Source organism: Triticum dicoccoides, chromosome 4B (assembly GCF_002162155.2).
Source record: "Triticum dicoccoides isolate Atlit2015 ecotype Zavitan chromosome 4B, WEW_v2.0, whole genome shotgun sequence".
Classification (NCBI taxonomy): Eukaryota; Viridiplantae; Streptophyta; class Magnoliopsida; order Poales; family Poaceae; genus Triticum; species Triticum dicoccoides.
The window spans coordinates 80,990,619-81,011,109 of record NC_041387.1 but is presented as its reverse complement, the minus strand read 5'-3'; positions in this window follow the sequence as shown (position 1 = coordinate 81,011,109).

The following is a 20,491-nucleotide window of genomic DNA, read 5'->3' as shown; positions in this document are numbered from 1 at the left end:
AGTCTTACTAACGCTCATGATTTTCTTAGAAAGAAGAGAGACCGCCGGACTATGTCCGCCGGCCAAGGTTCAAGGCCGGGTTCGGAAGCAGAAACAGACACGGGGCATGCCTCGGGTGCTCCTCCGACAGAGGACGCCGACGGGCTATCTGCCACCAATTCAGAGGTGGAGAGCGCCCTGAACCGTAGGCGTCGCTGGATTGTTCTTCGTGACACATGTTTTTCCCCAAAGGCGTTGGACGCCTTTAATACAGGAGATGCGTATCTCGGTGCTGCTCAAAATGGTCTAGCCAGAGCCACGGAGCAGTATGTATAAGACATATAGGTGAGTAGAATTGAAGGTTATATATGTCAGTAGCCCCCGAGACTTGAAATAGTGAAGATAACTGTTTTAAGGATCATGTGCTATGCAGTGTCTTACAAAGAAGAAAACGCAACTGTCCCAGGAGCTTGAAGAGTGCAAGGCCCAACTCGAGGCTGCACTGGCCACTTCAGAAAATGCCAAGGGGACGCCCGCAGGTAATATATGCTTCGAAAGATAATTCCGTTGTGAAATGCGGCAGGTGTGCAACCCTGACGATATTAGTGCAGATGGAGCCAGAGTAAATCCGGACAAGCAACAACTCCTACGCCACCTAAAGGCTAGCGAGAGCGTGCTGACGAGGGTGAGGCAAGAGAAGAATAAGCTTCAAGACGCCAATACCTAGCTGGGCGAAGAACTAAAAGATGTTCGTATTGAGCTGTCTTCTGCCGTAAAGGAGAATCGGCGACTTCGACGCGGCATTTTTAGTGAGTGCTTGAACGAATCTTCGAAAAAAGAATTTGGCGAGGAAGTCGATTGACAGAGCTATGTCTGTAGGTCTGCTGACAGGTCGTCCTACGGAGGAAATGCCCGGTTCAACGGGAGACCTTCTTCCCGAGCTGTTGCAACTACACGAACGAGTTCGGCAGGCAATGCAAAGCGTCATCCAGGCTATGTGGCCGTCCCTCTCCATGCCCGAAGGCCTTGAGGAGCTTACAAAGAAGCTGGAGGGAGTGCGGCAACGCTTCCAGTTGTGGAAGATATCGGCCTGCCGTTAAGGTGCCAGGGAGGCCTGGGCCATGGTGAAGACTCGGTACATGAAGGCTGACCCAAACCACATGGCCGAGGTCGGCCCTATAGGTCCTGACGGAAAGGAGATCCCAGTCAGCTTAGTATATCGCCAGGTGGAACTGGCTGCAAAGTATTCCCAACAGGACTGTAAATTAGACTGCCTGTTGGATGGTATTGAAGAAGAATATGCCGAGTCGGATTGACTCTGTAATTTAAAATGACATGAAAAATGCCTTCTAGCCGAATTGTAGATCGTTTGTCATTGCGGACCTTTTCGCTTCAACCTCTGGACCCTATAGTCCGGAGTGTGTCCGAATACCCTCTCGATTATGTAAGAACCGGGGCATGCGTGGAGACAAGGCCTAGGGGTCATGAGTGCTTTAGCAGACAACTGCCCAACTAGTTATGTTATATTACATGGTTAGTAAGAAACATCTTCCAGGGAGAATAGTTTCGTTAGGGGTTCCTTTCCCTGGGAGGCATGCCCTAAAGTGCATGTCCGAACTACTAGAAAGAGCAGAAAAGCATCTGGGGGAAGATGAATAAATACGAAAGATCATCTTTTAGTTCACCGACCGAATATTCCCTTAAGAACGCTAGCTTTCGGCTTCACCCAGTCTGAGGTACACATCCGGCTGACCCAGCAGTAACAATCGCAGAGGTGCTCCCTTTACCACCTAGCCGAACGAACGGGAACGTAGGGGTAAGCACAGGAGCCAGGCAACCCAGCTTGGCCAAAACTTAAGTCATATCGATGCATATAATGGTGTATAAAAGGTTCATGTGGAAGTGTCACACATGTTTTGGTCATGGGGCCCGTTTTATATAAACTTCTTGGTAAAGAAGCCCCAGGTATTATGAGCGCGGGTGGCGCGTCGGGTATGTGCGAACAATGCACAGGCAAGCCCCTAAGGGCTTGGAAGAAGAAAAAAGGCAGGGAGAAGGAACGAAATCCCGGACAGCTAATGCGAAAAAATAAGAAAAAATAAAAAGGGGACAGATGAAGGAAACGAACACGGAGTCCGGCGCTAGGCGTAGAATCTTCGTAGGCGTGCTGCATTCCATGGGTTCAGCTCGAGTCGGTTGTCCGATGTGTTTCGCAGACGGTACGCTCCGCCGGTCAGTACTTGGTCAATTATGAAGGGACCTTCCCATTTGGGCTTTAATTTATCCTTTTTCTTGTCCGGCAGGCATAGAACTAGTTCGCCAACGTTATAGGTTTTGGCCCGTACTTCTCTGCTTTGGTATCTTCGAGCCTGCTGCTGACAGAATGCGGAACGAGCTTTTGCCACGTCGCGCTCCTCCTCCAATGCGTCCAAGCTGTCCTGCCAATCGAGCTCGGCTTCTCTTTCTTCGTACATGCGCACTCGAGGTGAGTCATGGATTATGTCGCATGGCAGTACTGCCTCTGCACCGTATACCATAAAAATGGTGTGAATCCGGTGGTGCGATTCGGCGTGGTCCGCAGCCCCCAGAGTACGGAGTCAAGCTCCTCTACCCAGTGCGTGTTAGATTCCTTGAGGGATCGCACTAGTCTGGGTTTGATGCCGCTCATAATGAGACCGTTGGCCCATTCGAATTGACCGTTAGTTTGAGGGTGATAGACTGAAGCGTAGTCGAGCTTAATGCCCATGTTTTTGCACCAAAGTTTGACTTCATCGGCCGTGAAGTTTGTGCCGTTGTCGGTTATGATGCTGTGGGGGACGCCGTAACGGTGTACGACCCCGGATATGAAGTCTATCACAGGTCCGGATTCGGCCGTCTTTACAGGCTTGGCTTCTATCCATTTGGTGAATTTGTCCACCATGACCAGTAGATATTTTTGCTTGTGGGTTCCTCCTTTAAGGGGTCCAACCACGTCAAGCCCCCACACCGCAAAAAGCCAGGTAATGGGTATAGTTTGTAGGGCGGTAGGCGGCATGTGGCCTTGGTTGGCGAATAACTGGCAACCAACACATCGCTGCACTAATTCCTGAGCGTCTGCCCGGGCCATTGGCCAATAAAATCCGGTACGGAAGGCCTTGCTTACAAGGGCCCGGGCTGCAGCGTGGTGCCCGCCGAGTCCGGCATGAATTTCACCCAGAAGGTCTCGCCCTTCCTCTTCGGAGATACACCGTTGAAGGACTCTGGTTGTGCTTTTCTTGTAAAGCTCTCCCTCGTGGACTTTGTAGGCTTTAGATCGCCGCACAATGCAGCGGGCCTCGTTTTGGTCCTCTGGAAGTTCCTGCCTAGTTATGTAGGCTAGGAATGGTTCTGTCCAAGGGGCAATGACTGCCATTATTGTGTGAGCTGACGGCGTTGTTTCGTTGGCGGAGCCCCCAACTGTGTCAGAGTGTTCGGTGAGGGGCAGCGTGGTTGTGTCTGGGCTATTGTTTCCGGACTCTCCTTCCCATGATACGGATGGCTTGAACAGCCTCTTTAGGAAGATGTTGGGAGGGACGGCCTCGCGCTTGGCGCCAATGCGTGCCAACACGTCTGTTGCCTGGTTATTTTCCCGGGCTATGTGATGAAATTCGATCCCCTCAAACCGAGCTGACATCTTTAAGATGGCATTGCGGTAAGCTGCCATTTTGGGATCCTTGGCATCAAAGTCTCCATTTATTTGGGATATTGCGAGGTTTGAGTCCCCGCGGACCTCTAGGCGCTGAATGCCCATGGAGACTGCCATCCGGAGACCATGTAAAAGGGCCTCGTATTCGGCTGCGTTGTTGGAAGCCGTGTACATTATCTGGAGTACGTATTGGACTGTATCTCCGGTTGGGGACGTCAGAACGACGCCAGCCCCCAGGACAGCCAACATTTTGGAGCCGTCGAAGTGCATGATCCAGTTGGAGTATGCGCCGTACTCTTTAGGGAGTTCGGCTTCAGTCCATTCGGCGATGCAGTCGGCCAAAACCTGCGACTTAATAGCTCGCCTTGGCTTGTAAGTTATGTCGAACGGGAGGAGCTCGATGGCCCATTTGGCAATCCGGCCCGTTGCGTCGCGGTTGTTTATAATATCATTAAGGGGTACTTCGGATGCCACTGTTATTGAACACTCGTGAAAATAGTGTTGCAGCTTCTGAGATGCCATGAACACTGTGTATGCTATCTTTTGATAATGCGGGTACCGTGACTTGCATGGAGTTAGGATAGTGGACACGTAGTACACTGGTTTTTGAAGAGGGAACTTGTGTCCGTCTGTTTCTCGTTCGACGACGAGCACCGCGCTTACAACTTGATGGGTTACCGCGATGTATAACAACATTGGTTCGCCCGTGTAGGGCGCGGCCAGGACCGGATTTGTTGCCAGTATGGCTTTTATTTCTTCGAGTCCGGCCGTGGCGGCATCCATCCACTCAAAGTGTTCGGTGCGCCGCAGGAGGCGATAAAGGGGTAATGCCTTTTCTCCTAAATGGGAGATGAAGCGGCTTAGAGCCGCCACACATCTTGTCAGTTTTTCTATTTGTTTGAGGTCTTTTGGGGTAACCAATTGTGACAGAGCTCGGATCTTGGCTGGATTTGCTTCAATTCCTCTACCGGATACGATGAAGTCCAAGAGCTTTCCGGCTGGTACGTCGAAAACGCATTTTTCCGGGTTGATCTTGATGTCATATGTTCGGAGACTGTCGAACATGAGCCTCAAGTCGTCTACTAGAGTATCTACGTACGCTTCAACTGTTTTGCCGATCTGGTTGGCTAGACATGTCTGAATCATGCGCTGATATGTTGCGCCGGCGGTTTTGAGCCCCAAGGGCATTGTGTTGAAGCAGAATGGGCCACATGGGGTGATGAATGCCGTTGCGGCTTGGTCTGACTCTGCCATCTTGATTTGGTGGTAGCCAGAGTATGCGTCGAGGAAACACAATGAATCGTGTCCTGCGGTAGCGTCAATGATTTGATCAATTCGGGGGAGTGGGAAAGGGTCCTTTGGGCAGGCCTTATTTAGGTCTTTGAAATCGACACATCGGCGCCAAGATTTGTCCTTCTTTGGTACCATCACCAGGTTTGCTAGCCAGTCCGGATGTTTTATGTCTCTGATGAATCCGGCTTCCAGCTGTTTTGCTAGCTCCTCTCCCATGGCTTGTCTCTTGGGTTTGGAAAAACGCTGTAGAGTCTGCTTGACGGGTTTAAACCCTTTTAGGATGTTCAGGTTGTGCTCAGCCAGCCTGGGTGGGATTCCTGGCATATCTGAGGGGTGCCAGGCGAAAATGTCCCAATTTTCTCGCAGGAATTCCCTGAGTGTGGCGTCTACTTCGGGTTTTAGTTGTGCCCCGATGGAGGCCGTTTTTGTGGGGTCCGTTGGATGGACTTGGAATTTGACTATTTCGTCCGCTGGTTTGAAAGAGGTGGACTTGGATCTCTTGTCTAGTATCACATCGTCCCTGTCCACCGTGGAGTGCAGTGCAGTTAGCTCCTTGGCCGCTAGGGCTTCGGATAATGCCTCCAGGGCCAGTGCGGCTGTCTTGTTTTCGGCGCAGAGCGCTATGTCCGGATCACTTGCAAGAGTGATGATTCCGTTGGGTCCAGGCATTTTGAGCTTCATGTACCCGTAATGGGGTATGGCTTGAAAAATTGTAAATGCTTCTCGCCCTAGCAGAGCGTGGTATCCGCTGCTGAACGGGGCCACTTGAAATGTGACCTCCTCGGATCTGTAATTATCCGGCGTGCCGAACACCACATCCAGTGTGATTTTTCCTGAATAGCACGCTTCCCAACTTGGAATTATTCCTCTAAAGGTTGTGTTGCTTCGCTCAATGTGGCTCCAGTCAGTTTTCATTTTTCACAGGGTTTCCTCGTAGATGAGGTTAAGTCCGCTGCCACCGTCCATGAGTACCTTTGTAAGTCGGAAGCCGTCCACTATCGGACTGAGGACCAATGCGGCTGGTGCTCGGGCTGTCCGGAATTTAGGTTCGTCACTGGCATTAAAGGTGATAGCCGTGTCACTCCATGGGTTTATTGTTGCTACTTGGTAGACTTCGGTGAGGTTGCGGAGCGTTCGTTTTCTCGCATTGTTTGATGTGAAGGTTTCAAAGACTGTCGACACTGTACTGGTGTTTTTGGGGAGGTATTCTTCGGGTGCTGGAGTTAGAAGCTCCTCGCCACTTCGAGCCACCTGCCAGAGTATCCAACATGCTCTAAGGCTGTGAGTTGGTGCGGCCTCCCCTGAATTATGAATTTTACAGGGTCCATTGAGCCATCCCTCCAGTACGGTCCCATACCCTATAGAGGGTTTTTGTTTTTTGATGTTTGGCTCAGATGCCTGGCGATAATGCACCCGTTTGTTTTGGACTCGTGTTGTATTCAGGGCCGGATTGTCCCAGAATTTATCTTCGGTTTTCCGAACGCTTTCAGTCGCAAAGTACTTTCGTACTATGGATGTCAAGTCGGCGAATCGTGTAATTTTGCGGTGACTTATGGCGTTAAGGATTCCGATGTCCGTGCAGTTGTTACAGAAGAATGAAATTGCTTCTTTCTCGCGGCAGTTCTTTATCCTGTTCATAACCAGGAGGAATCTGGCCCAATAGTGGTGTACTATTTCCCCGGGCTCTTGCCGTATTTGAGATAAATCCCTAATAGTTGGGTGGGCAGGTCGATTTAAATCCGGAACCTTGCCCGATGTAAGATTTAGGGGCCAAGAAGTTTCCGAATTCGGAAGCTTGCTTTCTTGGACATTATTCAATGAATCAGGCCTGCTGCCTGACTTTAGGTTCAGGGCTTGGGTGACGTCCTCCCCTCCGCGGATATCCGGCTTGGAGGGCTCGAGAATCCGGACACATCTGGTCCTTAGGGCGGGCAAAGAGTCGCCGCATTGTTCTTCCACCACTTCGACGTGATGGCTGACCTGGGGAGAGTCGATCTCTCTCTGATCGGGTTTAAGCCTAATCTGGCCGTAATATGTAGCGACTCCCAGGGCCGCAATGCGATCCAAGAGCTCGTTGAGGGAGAAGAGCTCCGTCGGATCTAACTGCTCGGCAAGCTCCGAGCTGATGCAAAGATTGCTTTCGATGGCCCGAGAGGTCATCGTTGTCACGGCGGCCGAACAGGCGGTCATCAAAAACCTGCCTAGCCGGAGAGTTTGGCCGACAGCCAAAGCTCCTTTAGCAACAGCGCCGTCTTTAAAGACAGGGTGCGGCATCCTTCCTGACGGTGACGACACAGAGGAACTCTCAATGAAAGCACCAATGTCGGTGTCAATACTAGCGGATCTCAGGTAGGGGGTCCCGAACTGTGCGTCTAGGCGGATGGTAACAGGAGACAAGGGACACGATGATTTTACCCAGGTTCGGGCCCTCTCGATGGAGGTAAAACCCTACTCCTTCTTGATTAATATTGATGATATGGGTAGTACAAGAGTAGATCTACCATGAGATCGGAGAGGCTAAACCCTAGAAGCTAGCCTATGGTATGATTGTTGTTCGTCCTACGGACTAAAACTCTCCGGTTTATATAGACAACGGAGAGGGCTAGGGTTACAGAGAGTCGGTTACAATGGGAGGAGATCTTCATATTGTATCGCCAAGCTTGCCTTCCACGCCAAGGAAAGTCCCATCCAGACACAGGCCGGAGTCTTCAATCTTGTATCTTCATAGTCTGGGAGTCCGGCCAAAGGTCTTAGTCCGGCCAGCCGGACACCCCCTAATCCAGGACTCCCTCAGTGGCCCTTGAAATCCTTAGGCAAACGCTCATTGCGTAAAGCCGACACTAAACACGGCACACCCAACATTCTAGAGGTCAAGCCTGCCTCCATCGATGTTGAAGGATAAACCGGAGATTGTTGTTGAGCCTCCAGCTGAGACGTTAGCTGAGCCGCTAGCACCGCCTCATGTTGTGCTCTGCCCTGATCTGCCAAAATTTGAGCATCAGTGCCACCACGCGGTCGGTCAGGCCTGTGAGGCTCGTTGCGGTGCCGCTCGCTGCTTGACATGGTCGGTTCATTAATGTGCTTGCTATAACTCCTGCTCGGATGAGGTGTTGAGTGGATACTATCACGACTATACGAATATGCCGCCTATTGGGCCATAGCCGTCTGAAGCAGCTCTCCGGTTCTCCGTACTTCCATTGCTGCTGGCGACTCATCCTGAGCCGGGATTGCCACCAGTCGTGTTACTGCAGCTATCATGTTATCCAAGAGGTTAGAAAAATGCCCCGGAGGTGTGGGAACACGCTGAGGAGGGGTCATGTTCAAACGCGGCTGAACCGGTTCTCCGGCCGCTGGCGCCTCAGTGGTCCGGTTTACCCCGGGTGGGTTACTGGGTCCTGCCCCAGGTGAATTGAAAAGATTCCTCACATCGTAAGTCGGGGGCAGTCGGCTCACATGCCTTCTGTTGAAAATAGCGTTTGATGCATCCATGTCCAAGCCTAAGTGCAAGCTCTCCGCCCGAAGCCATTCCGCTTCCATCTACAAAGCAGCCCGCTCCGTTGCCATCCGAGTGTTTTCCGCATTTAACTCCTCCTTGGCATGTGCTATCTCGTCACGTAATTTTGTAACCTCCGCGTTATGCTGAGCTTGATTCGCTGGGTTAACCTCCACCGTTAACAATGCTGCCAGAGCATCCAATAGATCAGACAAAACTTGAGCCAGCGGGCGGGCAGGTCCGGCTCCAGAAGCCGTCGCTGCAGCTGACCCAGAGATCATTGCAGCTGCAGTCATAGAACCCTGTGCTGGTTGTGTACCGGCCAAGAAGACTATGACCTGGTGTGGCGGCTCATAGGGGTCCGGAATACTGTCGCCATCGAAACAGCCCCCAAGCCCGCCATCCTGAACCTGGTAGATAGCGTCGGTCTCACCAGCGGAAGATTCATCACCTAAGTAAATAACTGTCTCACCACCAAATTCAGATCCTCCTTCTAGTTCTGCTCCATGAACGAAACCGACAAAAACATGCTTTGGGGCGGCTTTAGCCTTGACGGGTCGCGCGTGCCGAGCCGACTCGACGATGTCGATGCAGATGTCCGGCTCAGCTTCCGACGCATCGATCTTGCCGATGAAGACATGAATTCCGCTAAAGGGGACCTAGTACCCATACTCGATTGAGTCGACCTCGAGGCCCCAGCCCTCGTCGTTGATGTAGAGCTTGCCGCGGAGAGTCTTGGTCATTCGGCCCACGGCGTACCCCTAGAGCCCTGCGAAGCTGCCCTTCAAGAACTCGAAACCACCGTGCGCTGGTCCCATGGTGGGCGCCAACTGTCATAGAATTATCACATCAGATGTCCTAGCATAAGGACTTAGGTGTGGAGCCATTGCTACATAGTTAGCTTGAAGGGGTTAAACGGGACAAGGGACATGGAGAGTTTATACTAGTTCGGCCCCTCGCGGTGGAGGTAACAGCCTAATCTAGTGTAGGGTGGTTATTGCTTGGGCTTCGATTACCAGGGAGCGAATACGCTTGACCTAGTTCTCGATCACTTTCTTTCCTGCCCTAACTAGCCGCCGGGTCGTCCCTTTATATAGACAGGTTAACACCCGACAGCTTACAGAGTCCCGACCGACTCATAGACAACATGTCCAGCTCGGTGACTAACTATGCCTGCCTTACAATACAAGTTTATCTTCATGCCGGTTCATCCTTCTGGGCCCTAAGTCGCCTCTGGGTCTTGGGCTGTCAGCGGGCTTCTTATGACCCGCCCCCTTCATGGCTTATCTCTAGCTGTATGACTCGGCCCCTCCTGGGCGGTTCATACCTGGTAGTTATATCCCCAACACCACCCGAGCCCCTTCCTTCGCAATGGCGAACTCCGGCGAGCTCTAAAAAATGGAATGACCCAATTTTGAAATTTAGTCTACTGTCATTTAACTAGTGTGGAATATAAAAGGAGAAACTATAAGCATTGCGAGTATAGTGTTGAGCATGCTATGGCGGATCTGAAGGTGCAAACCGGACAAAGGCAACTTCACAACAATGTTTGCTTTCAACTAGCAAGTAAGTGATGGACAAGAAATCAGAGTAAAGCAGTGGTCTCATGAGTTCTTGGATAGTTTTGTGTGGATGAAGTTTTTAAGATTTAGGGAAACCGTGATATAAAAGGAATTAAGGAGACACAAAAGCACAAGCTTGGGGATGCCCAAGGCATCCCAAGTTAATATTTCAAGAAGTCTCAAGCATCTAAGCTTGGGGATGCCCCCGTAGGCATCCACCCTTTCTTCTTCAATAATTATCGGTTAGTATCGGTTGAGCCTAAGTTTTTGCTTCTTCACATCATTTGTGCTATTCTTGGAATGCCATTTTATTTTATTTTGCTTGCTATTTTAATAAAATACTTAGATATGAAAGTTTTTAAATAAGAGAGAGTCCACAATCATCTACCTATTTACTTAACTACTCACATGATCTTCACTTATATCTTTTTGCAGTAGCTTGTCATTTACTCTTGTGCTTCACTTATATCCTATGAGTAATTGTTGAATGAATTGAATATCAGGAAGTTCAAATTATATGTTCATATCATGCCTAGTAGTAGCTTCACATTAGGTTTAGAAAGTGAAATCTTTTGAAGCTTGACAATCACAATATTGGTCACACAAGCAATTCATGAGTGATTAGTATAAGGAAGAGAACTTTCACATGCAAATATTTTATCTTGGAAGTGTTCTATGATTGTGAATACCCATTAATTATTTCCAAACTTGAGCAAATTAGTTGAAATTGGATAAGGAAGATGATACGTCTCCAACGTATCTATAGTCTTTTATTGTTCCATGCTGTTATATTATCATTCTGGGATGTTTTATAATCATTTTATAGTCATTTTATATCATTTTTTGGTACTAACCTATTGACATAGTGCCCAGTGCCAGCTGCTAATTTCTGCTTGTTTTTTTACATTGCATGAAACCAATACCAAACGGAGTCCAAACGCACCGTAACTTTTTGTGGATTTTTTCTAGACCAGAAGACACAAGATGGGTCAAAGTAGTACCAGAGGGGTGCCCCCAGGGGGGTACAACCCACCAGGGCGCGCCTGGGGGCCCAGGCGCGCCCAGGTGGCTTATACCCACCTCGGTGGCCTCTTGCATCGCCTTTTTTCTCTTTAAATACCCCCAATATTCCAGAAACCCTAGGGGAGTCGAAGAAAATCAATTCCAACCGCCGCAAGTTCCAGAAATATGAGATCCAATCTAGACACCATCATGGAGGGGTTCATCATGTCCATTGGTGCCTCTCCGTTGATGCGTCAGTAGTTCTTTGTAGACCTACGGGTCCATAGTTAGTAGCTAGATGGCTTCCTCTCTCTCTTTTGATTCTCAATACAATGGTCTCCTGGAGATCCATATGATGTAAGTCTTTTGCAATGTGTTTGTTGGGATCCAATGAACTTTGAGTTTATGATCAGATCTAAGTTTTTATCCATGTAAGTTATTTGAGTCTTCTTTGATCTCTTATATGCATGATTGATAATAGCCTCGTATTTATTTTCCGATATTTAGGTTTTGTTTGGCCAACTTAACCTATTTATCTTGCAATGGGAAGAGGTGCTTTGTGATGGCTTTGATCTTACGGTGCTTGATCCCAGTGGCAGAAGGGGAAACGACACGTATGTACCGTTGCTATTAAGGATAACAAGATGGGGTCTATTTCTACATAAATAGATCTTGTCTACATCATGTCATCGTTCTTATTGCATTACTCCATTTTTCCATGAACTTAATACACTAGATGCATGCTGGATAGCGGTTGATGTGTGGAATAATACTAGTAGATACAGGTAGGAGTCGGTCTACTAATCTTGGATTTGATGCCTACATAATGATCATTGCCTGGATATCGTCATGATTATTTGAAGTTCTATCAATTGCCAAACAGTAATTGTTTGCCCACCATTTGCTGTTTTTTCGACAGAAGCCACTAGTGAAACCTACGGCCCCTAGGTCTCTTCTTTAATATATTTGATTTTGTGATGTATTTTCCTTTGCTTTTATTTTTAGTTCTATTAAACCAAAAATACAAAAATACCTTGCTGCCCTTTATTTTATTTGTGATCTATTTATCCAATCAATTACAGCTTTTTCACGTCCGTTTGCCAATTTCTGGCGCCGTTGGTCGAAAGGGATTAACAACCCCTTTAATACATCGGGTTGTGAGTATTTGTTATTTGTGTGGAGGGGCTGTTTACGTGGTGTTGTGTGGTTCTCCTACTGGTTCGATAACCTTGATCTCATCACTGAGGGAAATACTTACCGTTGTTGTGCTGCATCATCCCTTCGTCTTTGGGGAAATAGTGACGTAGTTCTAGCCAACATCAAAAGGAATTTCTGGTCCCGTTGCCGGGAAGACATCATCAACATCCACTAGGTTCCTAATCACAAATCTCATTTCCTTGCAATTTACATTATTTGCCATTTGCCTCTCATTTTCCTCTCCCCCACTTCACAAAAAATTGTCGTTTTATTCGCCCTCTTTTTTGTTCGCCGTTTTCTTGTCAGATCTATTCACGTTCTTGCTTTCTCGTCACAATGGCTGGTTTGACTGCTCCTCCTTTGTTACCAGATTTTGAAGTTCTATACTTCAAACAAAGACAAGGAGAAATTTTGAAAGATGCTTGGTATAGGCTAATGGAGTTCTATCGTGTTTTCAATTTAAAGGGAGATGCAAAAAATTTGGTTAGAAATTTTTATTTAGGATTGGCTTTGCATCATAGACAAGTTTTAGATTTTGCTACAAAAGGGAATTTTATTGAGCTTGATGTCAATGCTACCTATGAAATCTTAGAAGGAATTGGGGTTCCACCACAAAAGAAAGGGTTTTCTTTCACCCCAGAGGGAGTTCAAATTTTGGACAAACTTGGTGATTTTGCATAAGCATATGGTTGAATTGCAAAAATATAATGAACCTCTTAAACATATCAACGGTAGTATCAATCAGATGAACACTTTGATTACCCTTTGCAATAAATGGTTGGATATTTTAGAACTCAAGATGGTTTCTTTCCCGGAAAATTTAGTGAAGCGCAAAGAGCCTCCCGGATTCGAAAAAACCCTTAGATCCTACGTGTTATCCCTAGCTAGGGGCGTAAAACGATAGCACCCGTTGGGTGGAACCCAACTTGTATGTTTTTGCTTTTTGGTTTCCTTGTTGTTTCCAATAAAATACCCAATTATGCCTCTGATTATATGTGTCTTTGTGGTTTAAATTAGTGTTTGTGCCATGTAAGACCTTTGGGATGATGCGGGAGACAAGTTGGTTTGATCCAGTAAAAAATAGAAACTTTTACACTCACGAAAATAATTCCCATTTTTTACAGAAGAGTGATTTTGAGTTGATTCTTTGTTCTTTGGATTGCTAGACAAATTTTCCTTGTTGTAATAATTTTTCACAATTTTTGGAGTTACAGGAGTATTTGAAGTAGTCAGATTGCTACAGACTATTCTGTTTTTGACAGACTCTGTTTTCTTTGCATTGTGTGCTTGTTTTGATGATTCTATGGTTTTATTTAAAGAGTTTTTGCCATAGAAAAGTTGGAATACAGTAGATATAATGCAAGAATAAATTATGAATCGTTTTGCAACAGTACTTATAGTAGTGGTTTGCTTTCTTATACTAACGGGTCTCACGAAGGTTTTGTTAAGTTTTGTGTGATTGAAGTTTTCAAGTTTTGGGTGATACTACGGTGGATGAAGGAATAAGGATTAGGAAAATGCTAAGCTTGGGGGTGCCCGAGGCACCCGAAGATAATATTCAAGAAGTAGCAAGCAGCTAAGCTTGGGGATACCCCCGAGTGGCATCCCCTCTTTCTTCTAACAACCCTTGGTATTTTACTTGGAACTATATTTTTATTCGTCACATATTATGAGTTTTGCTTGGAGAGTCTTATATGGTATGAGTCCTTGCTTGTTTTGCTTTGTTCTTTAAGTCTTGAATCCTTGCTGGACACACCTTTTTGAGAGAGCCAAAAATTATGGTATGCTTGCTCCTAGGCTTCACTTAAATTTTTAGAGCCATGGAATTGCTGTAGTCCTTCACCTATATCTTTTTGAGCATGGTGTGCTTTGTTATTTTTGAAGAAATACTCTCATGCTTCACTTAGATTTATTTTGGAATTAGAGATTTTTTTAATAAATTCTCTCTTACTTCACTTAGATAATTTTGAGAGAAAGAAATATTATGCTCATGTTCTTCACTTAAATTTGTTTGACCTTATTAAAGCAACATAAGAAATTAGTCCCAAAGTGGTAGATATCCAAGGAGGATATAATAAAAGCTTTCATGAAGATCATTGGACAAAATAAAATTGGTTCTTTGTAATGGTTTTGAGATATGACGATATGATATGTGAGTCATGTTGATGAGTAATTATGCTTTAGTAAGAATATTGGTGTTAAGATTTGTGATTCCTTATGCAAGCATGAAAGTAAATAGTTATGCAATGAAATTAGATCCTACTTGTGGTGCACTATTTGGTGTTAATTATGCTTAATGATCGCTTACGAGATTTTTCATTTCTTGGTTGGACGCTTCTCAATCTTTTTGCCAGCCTTCATTTACACTAAGTATGATCACTACTTGTGCATCCAAAACCATTTAAACCAGTTTTGCCATATGAGTCCACTACACCTACCTATATGCGGTATTTTCATGCCTTTCTAAGCAAATTTTCATGTGCCATCTCTAATTTTCAAAATAAATTTCTCTATTGTGTGCTCGTACCGCTCGCGAGTCGGTGAGGGGTGGCCAATATTTTCCATGCTAGATATGTTATTCTCACGGTGAGTGTTTATTCACTTGTCATTGCACGAGAGTATGACAAAGGTATTAGGGATGCCCAGTCCCAAAATGAAAAATGAATTTACTTTATGTTGTCAAATAATAAATTCCTTAGAAAGTGTTGGTATGGAAGGAACTCGTGGATAAGTTAGCCATGGAAAGTGAAACTATGTTGGAAAAAGGAGTAAACTTTATTTTCTGTTTAGGAATCGCCTATGATGTATCTAGCATGGAAAGTGTTGGGAACTCTAAGTCGTTTTCATTGGTAGGAGAAGTATGCCTCCCAAAATGTTTTTATCTCTCAATTTCCGCTTTGAGCTGTGGCACCTCTACAGATCCCTACTTCCCTCTGAAAGGGCCTTTCTTTTACTTTATGAAATTTTATTTTTAACTTGAGTCTCCACCTTCTCTTATAAAGCACCAACTAAGGGGCACTATAATCGTACTTGAGCATTGGGTGTAGCTAATATGCGAGTGTGTTTCATGAATGGATCAATGACTAGGCATAATGGGCTAGGGATAACTTGCTTTAGCATTGATATTTTGAAAGACATGGTTGCTTGTTGATATGCTTGAGTATTAAAGTCTTCATGTCAAAACCAAACTATTGCTTTGAACCATATAAAATTCCAAATGTCCATGATACAAAGAAAAGAATATGTGACGAACATGTTAGGAAGCATTCCACATCAAAAATTCTGTTTTTATCATTTACCTACTTGAGGACGAGCAGGAATTAAGCTTGGGGATGCTGATCGTCTCGAACGTATCTATAACTTTTGATTATTCCATGCTGTTATATTATCATTCTTGGATGTTTTACAATCATTTTATAGTAATTTTATATCATTTTTGGTACTAACCTATTGACATAGTGCCCAATGCTAGTTGCTGGTTTCTGCTTGTTTTTTACATCGCAGGAAATCAATACCAAACGGAGTCCAAACGCAACAAAACTTTTTGTGGATTTTTTCTGGACCAGAAGACACAAGATGGGCCGAAGAAGTACCAGAGGAGTGCCCCGAGGGGGCACAACCCACCAGGGCACACCTGAGGGCCTAGGCGCGCCCAGGTGGGTTATGCCCACCTCGGTGGCCTCCCGCACCGCCTCTTTGCTCTATAAATAACCCAATATTCCAGAAACCCTAGGGGAGTCGACAAAAATCAATTCCAGCCACCGCAAGTTCCACAAACACCAGATCCAATCTAGACACCATCACGAAGGGGTTCATCATGTACATTGGTGCCTCTCCGTTGATGCTTGAGTAGTTCTTTGTAGACCTACGGGTCCATAGTTAGTAGCTAGATGGCTTCCTCTGTAACACCCACAATGCGACTATATCTCCCACATGTCGAAGCATGACTTAGAGGCATAACCGGATTGTGGTTTTGTTGAAAGAAGGGTCATCTTCACACAATCCCATGTGATGAACAAGAATGGGATAAAGAGTTGGCTTACAATCGGCACTTCACACAATGAACATATAATTCATACATCATTCAGAGTACACACACATAGTCCGACTACAGACGAAGCCAAAAGAAAAGAAGATAACCCAACTGCTAGATCCCCGATCGCCCCAACTGGGCTCCACTACTGATCAACATGAAACGAAACATAGCAACGACCAAGATCTGCATTGAGCTCCCATCTGAGCTCGGTTGCATCATCTGCACTAGTATCATCGGCACCTGCAACTGTTGTGATAGTATCTGGTGAGCCACGAGGACTCAGCAATCTCAAAACCCGCGAGATCAAGACTATTTAAGCTTATGGGTAGGAAGTGGTAATGAGGTGGAGTTGCAGCAAGCACTAAGCAAATATGATGGCTAACATACACAAATAAGAGTGAGAAGAGAAGCAACGGAACGGTCGAGAAGCTAGAAGTGATCAAGAAGTGATCCTGAAACTACTTACGCACAATCATAACACAAAGACCGTGTTCACTTCCCAGACTCCGCCGAAAATAGACCATCACGGCTACACACGCGGTTGATGCATTTTAATTAAGTCAATTGTCAAGTTATCTACAACCGGACATTAAAAAATTCCCATCAGCCGCATAACCGCGGGCACGGCTTTCGAAAGTTTAAACACTGCAGGGGTGTGCCAACTTAGCCCATCACAAGCTCTCACGGTCAACGAAGGATATTCCTTCTCCCATGAAGACCCGATCAGACTCGGAATCCCGGTTACAAGACATTTCGACAATGGTAAAACAAGACCAGCAAGACCACCCGCTGTGCCGACAAATCCCGATAGGAGCTGCACATATCTCGTTCTCAGGGCACACTGGATAAGCTAAGCGTACAGGTACCGACGTAATCCAAGTTGCCAAGGAATGGTCCTGCACGGTGCTCTAGTTTGGACCAACACTCGGAGGAGCACTAGCCCGGGGGGTAAAATAAAGATGACCCTTGAGTCTGCAGAACCCAAGGGAAAAACGCTTAGGTGGCAAATGTTAAAACCAATGTTGGGCCTTGCTGGAGGAGTTTTATTCAAAGAGAACTGTCAAGGGGGTCCCATAAATCACCCAACCGCGTAAGGAACGCAAAATCAAGGAACATAACACCGGTATGACGGAAACTAGGGCGGCAAGAGTGGAACAAAACAACAGGCATAAGGCCGAGCCTTCCACCCTTTACCAAGTATATAGATGCATTAATTAAATAAGAGATATTGTGATATCCAAACATAATCTGGTCCAACATGGAGCAATCTTCAACTTCACCTGCAACTAACAACGCTATAAGAGGGGCTGAGCAAAGCGGTAACATAGCCAAACAATGGTTTGCTAGGAAGGGTGAAAAAGGTTAGAGGCTGACATGGCAATATGGGAGGCATGGTAAACAAATGATAGGTAGCGCAGCATAGCGATAGAACAAGACAACTAGCAAGCAAAGATAGAAATGATATCGAGGGTAATGGTCATCTTGCCTGAAATCCCGCAAGGAAGAAGAACGAGTCCATGAAGAACACAAATGGATGTAGACGAACGGATCCTCACAATCGCAACGTAACCGGAACTATCAAGGAGAAGCGCAACCGGAAAGAAGCAAACGACATAGTAAACAACCATCACATAAACATGGCATGATGCACAAACAAGTATGATGCATGTCCGGTTTAAAGAGGCATGGCATGGCAAAGTGCAACAAACAATACTACAAATTAAGTGGAGCTCAATATGCAACGGGTTGCATATTGACGGAACACCACATCAATTATTTAGTTTATCTCTCGGTTAGGAACACAACAATATTACATGTTGTTATAAACATGGCAAGAGGTGAAACATATGAAAACTACCTATCTAGGCAAGTTTAAATGAGGCCCGAACAACAAACAACAATTCCGGAAAATCCCCATATGACATTTAGCAATTTAATGCAAACAACAATTTTAAACATTTTAATTGTTGTTATCATGATGCAGATGACATATGCAAGTTCTATGCAATTTTTATGAAAAATATTGACATGAGCATGATATGAAGCATTTGGTCACCATGGCGGAACGAAAGGGGTGCCACGGCAACAACAACGGAAATGGTGCCACGGCAACATTTCGATGATCCGACAACTCACTGAGATATCGATGCAAAAGTGTGGATTTATGGAACGTGCAAAAGATGGTGGGGTGATCCCGGCAACCGGGTTCCCACGGTTCGACAGCATGGCAAACGAGGAGGAATGTGCAATGACAACTCAGACACGGTGCACATATGAGCATTTCATACAACACACATGCATTCATTCACGGGCGGTCGTCTTGGGGTTATACCTTCGAAGCGTGCATTTTCGGAGCGGTTCAGGTTCGGTAAGATGTAGAGGAAGTAGTCGTTCACGGGTCGTCGTGGGAAGTAGTTGTTCACATGGAGACGGTAGTGGAAGTAGTCGTTCTCGGGACGGTAGTGGAAGTAGTGGTACACGGCGGCGGCGGTAGTTGTTCAGGGTCTTGGCGGGTCGTCGTGTAGCCGTACATGTTCGTCGTGGTATATGGTTCATAGACGTTCGAGTCATCGGTAGAGGTACTTGTCGCATCATCCGACGTAGTCAACCTTGTCGTATCCGTGCATAGGGGTACTTGCCAAAATTCACAAGAACATTAGTGGTGCATGGTCTTTGCTTTGTAGTCAGACTTGGCGAATCCGCGTAGTGGTACTTGTCGGTCTCGGTCAGGGTGTTCCTAGTCTTGAGGAGGTCCCCGAAAGAGAGCTTGGCGTCCACGGGGACATGGAGCTGCGGTCTTGGCATCGGGCAGGGGATCGAAGGCCAACGAGGGTTGCGTGTAAGAGTGCTGCAGGAGAGGCCGGAGTTGCGGGCGTTGGAGGCGGGGCCGGTCGATGCTATCCGGTCGAGGACAAAGCCGGAGAAGGTCCGGTTGGGCGACGCGGATGGATCTAAAGGCGGAGACGGCACGCGAGGAGGAGGTCGGGGATGGATCGTCGAGGCTGGAACCAGGGTGGAGGTGCACAGGAGGAGGCTCGAGGCGCGCTGGAGGTGGTGGTGCTCGCGGGTGCAAGGCGGCCGGTGCTGGGGCTCCGGCGAACTCCGACCAAAACGGAGGGGACGAGCGGCGCGGGGCTCCTGCTGGGCGCGGAGGACGATGGATGCGGGCGCAGGTGCTCGAGGAGCTCCTCTCCTCGAGCACTCGGGCGACGGAGACTTGGCGAGAAGGAGGCGCGGGAACACCGGTTCCATCCTGGAACGAGGCGGGGCGAGCTGGGCGTCCTGGACTCGCCGACCAGAGGGGCGACATGGCATGGTTTCGGGCGCCAGATCGAGGAGGAGGGAGGTGAGAGGATCGGGCGCAGGGAGCTCCTCTCCCTGGCTCGATGCGTGTGTGTGTGTGTGGCGGCGGGCAGAGGGAACGAGAGGGATACGTATCGAGCAGGGGGGTCGGGCTAGGGTTTAGCAAGGGCACGGCTGGGCCAAGGCCATGGGCCTAGGGATTTGGTGGGCCGACTTGGTTGCTGGGCTGCAAGGCTGCTCTCTCTCTCTACTCTTAAGCAGAAAAGAATTAGAGAGAAGAAAGAGAAAGAGAGGGTTTGGGAAAGAAGTTGGACATGGGGATAATTTTCCCGGACTCACAAAAATGAGCTTGACCCAAGAAAAATGGAGTGGGCAAGATTGCAAGAATTAAATTCAAAGTCATTTGAATTTAATTCAAATGGTTTGAACAAGGACTAGGATTTAGAAGTGTTCAAACATGTTGAGAATTTGGGAGGAGCCTTGATAAATGGAGAAAGAATTATGGAGAAAGTTTGGAGAGCGAACTTGAAGCAAAAGGCATGAGAATTAAATTGCAAGTGGGTTGCGGTTAATTCCAAACTAATGGAATATTTTATAATCGCTCCCTAATATTGGAGGATATGTTATAAAGAGAAGTCACCCTTCCCTCGATTTTAATGGATTAAAGATCCATACAGTTTATTAAAAGAGTTATAAAACTAATGATATGATGGCATGATGACATGATGCAATGCAAATGAAGCTAAGAAGAATGCAACAGACAAATACATCGCACGGCGAACCTCGGAATAGCTGGAAGTCTTCTGGAGCGTCGGTCTCGGGGTGTTACATCCTCTCTCTCTTTTGATTCTCAATACAATGGTCTCTTGGAGATCCGTATGATGTAAGTCTTTTGCGGTGTGTTTGTTGGGATCCGATGAACTTTGAGTTTATGATTGGATCTGTGTTTTTATCCATGAAAG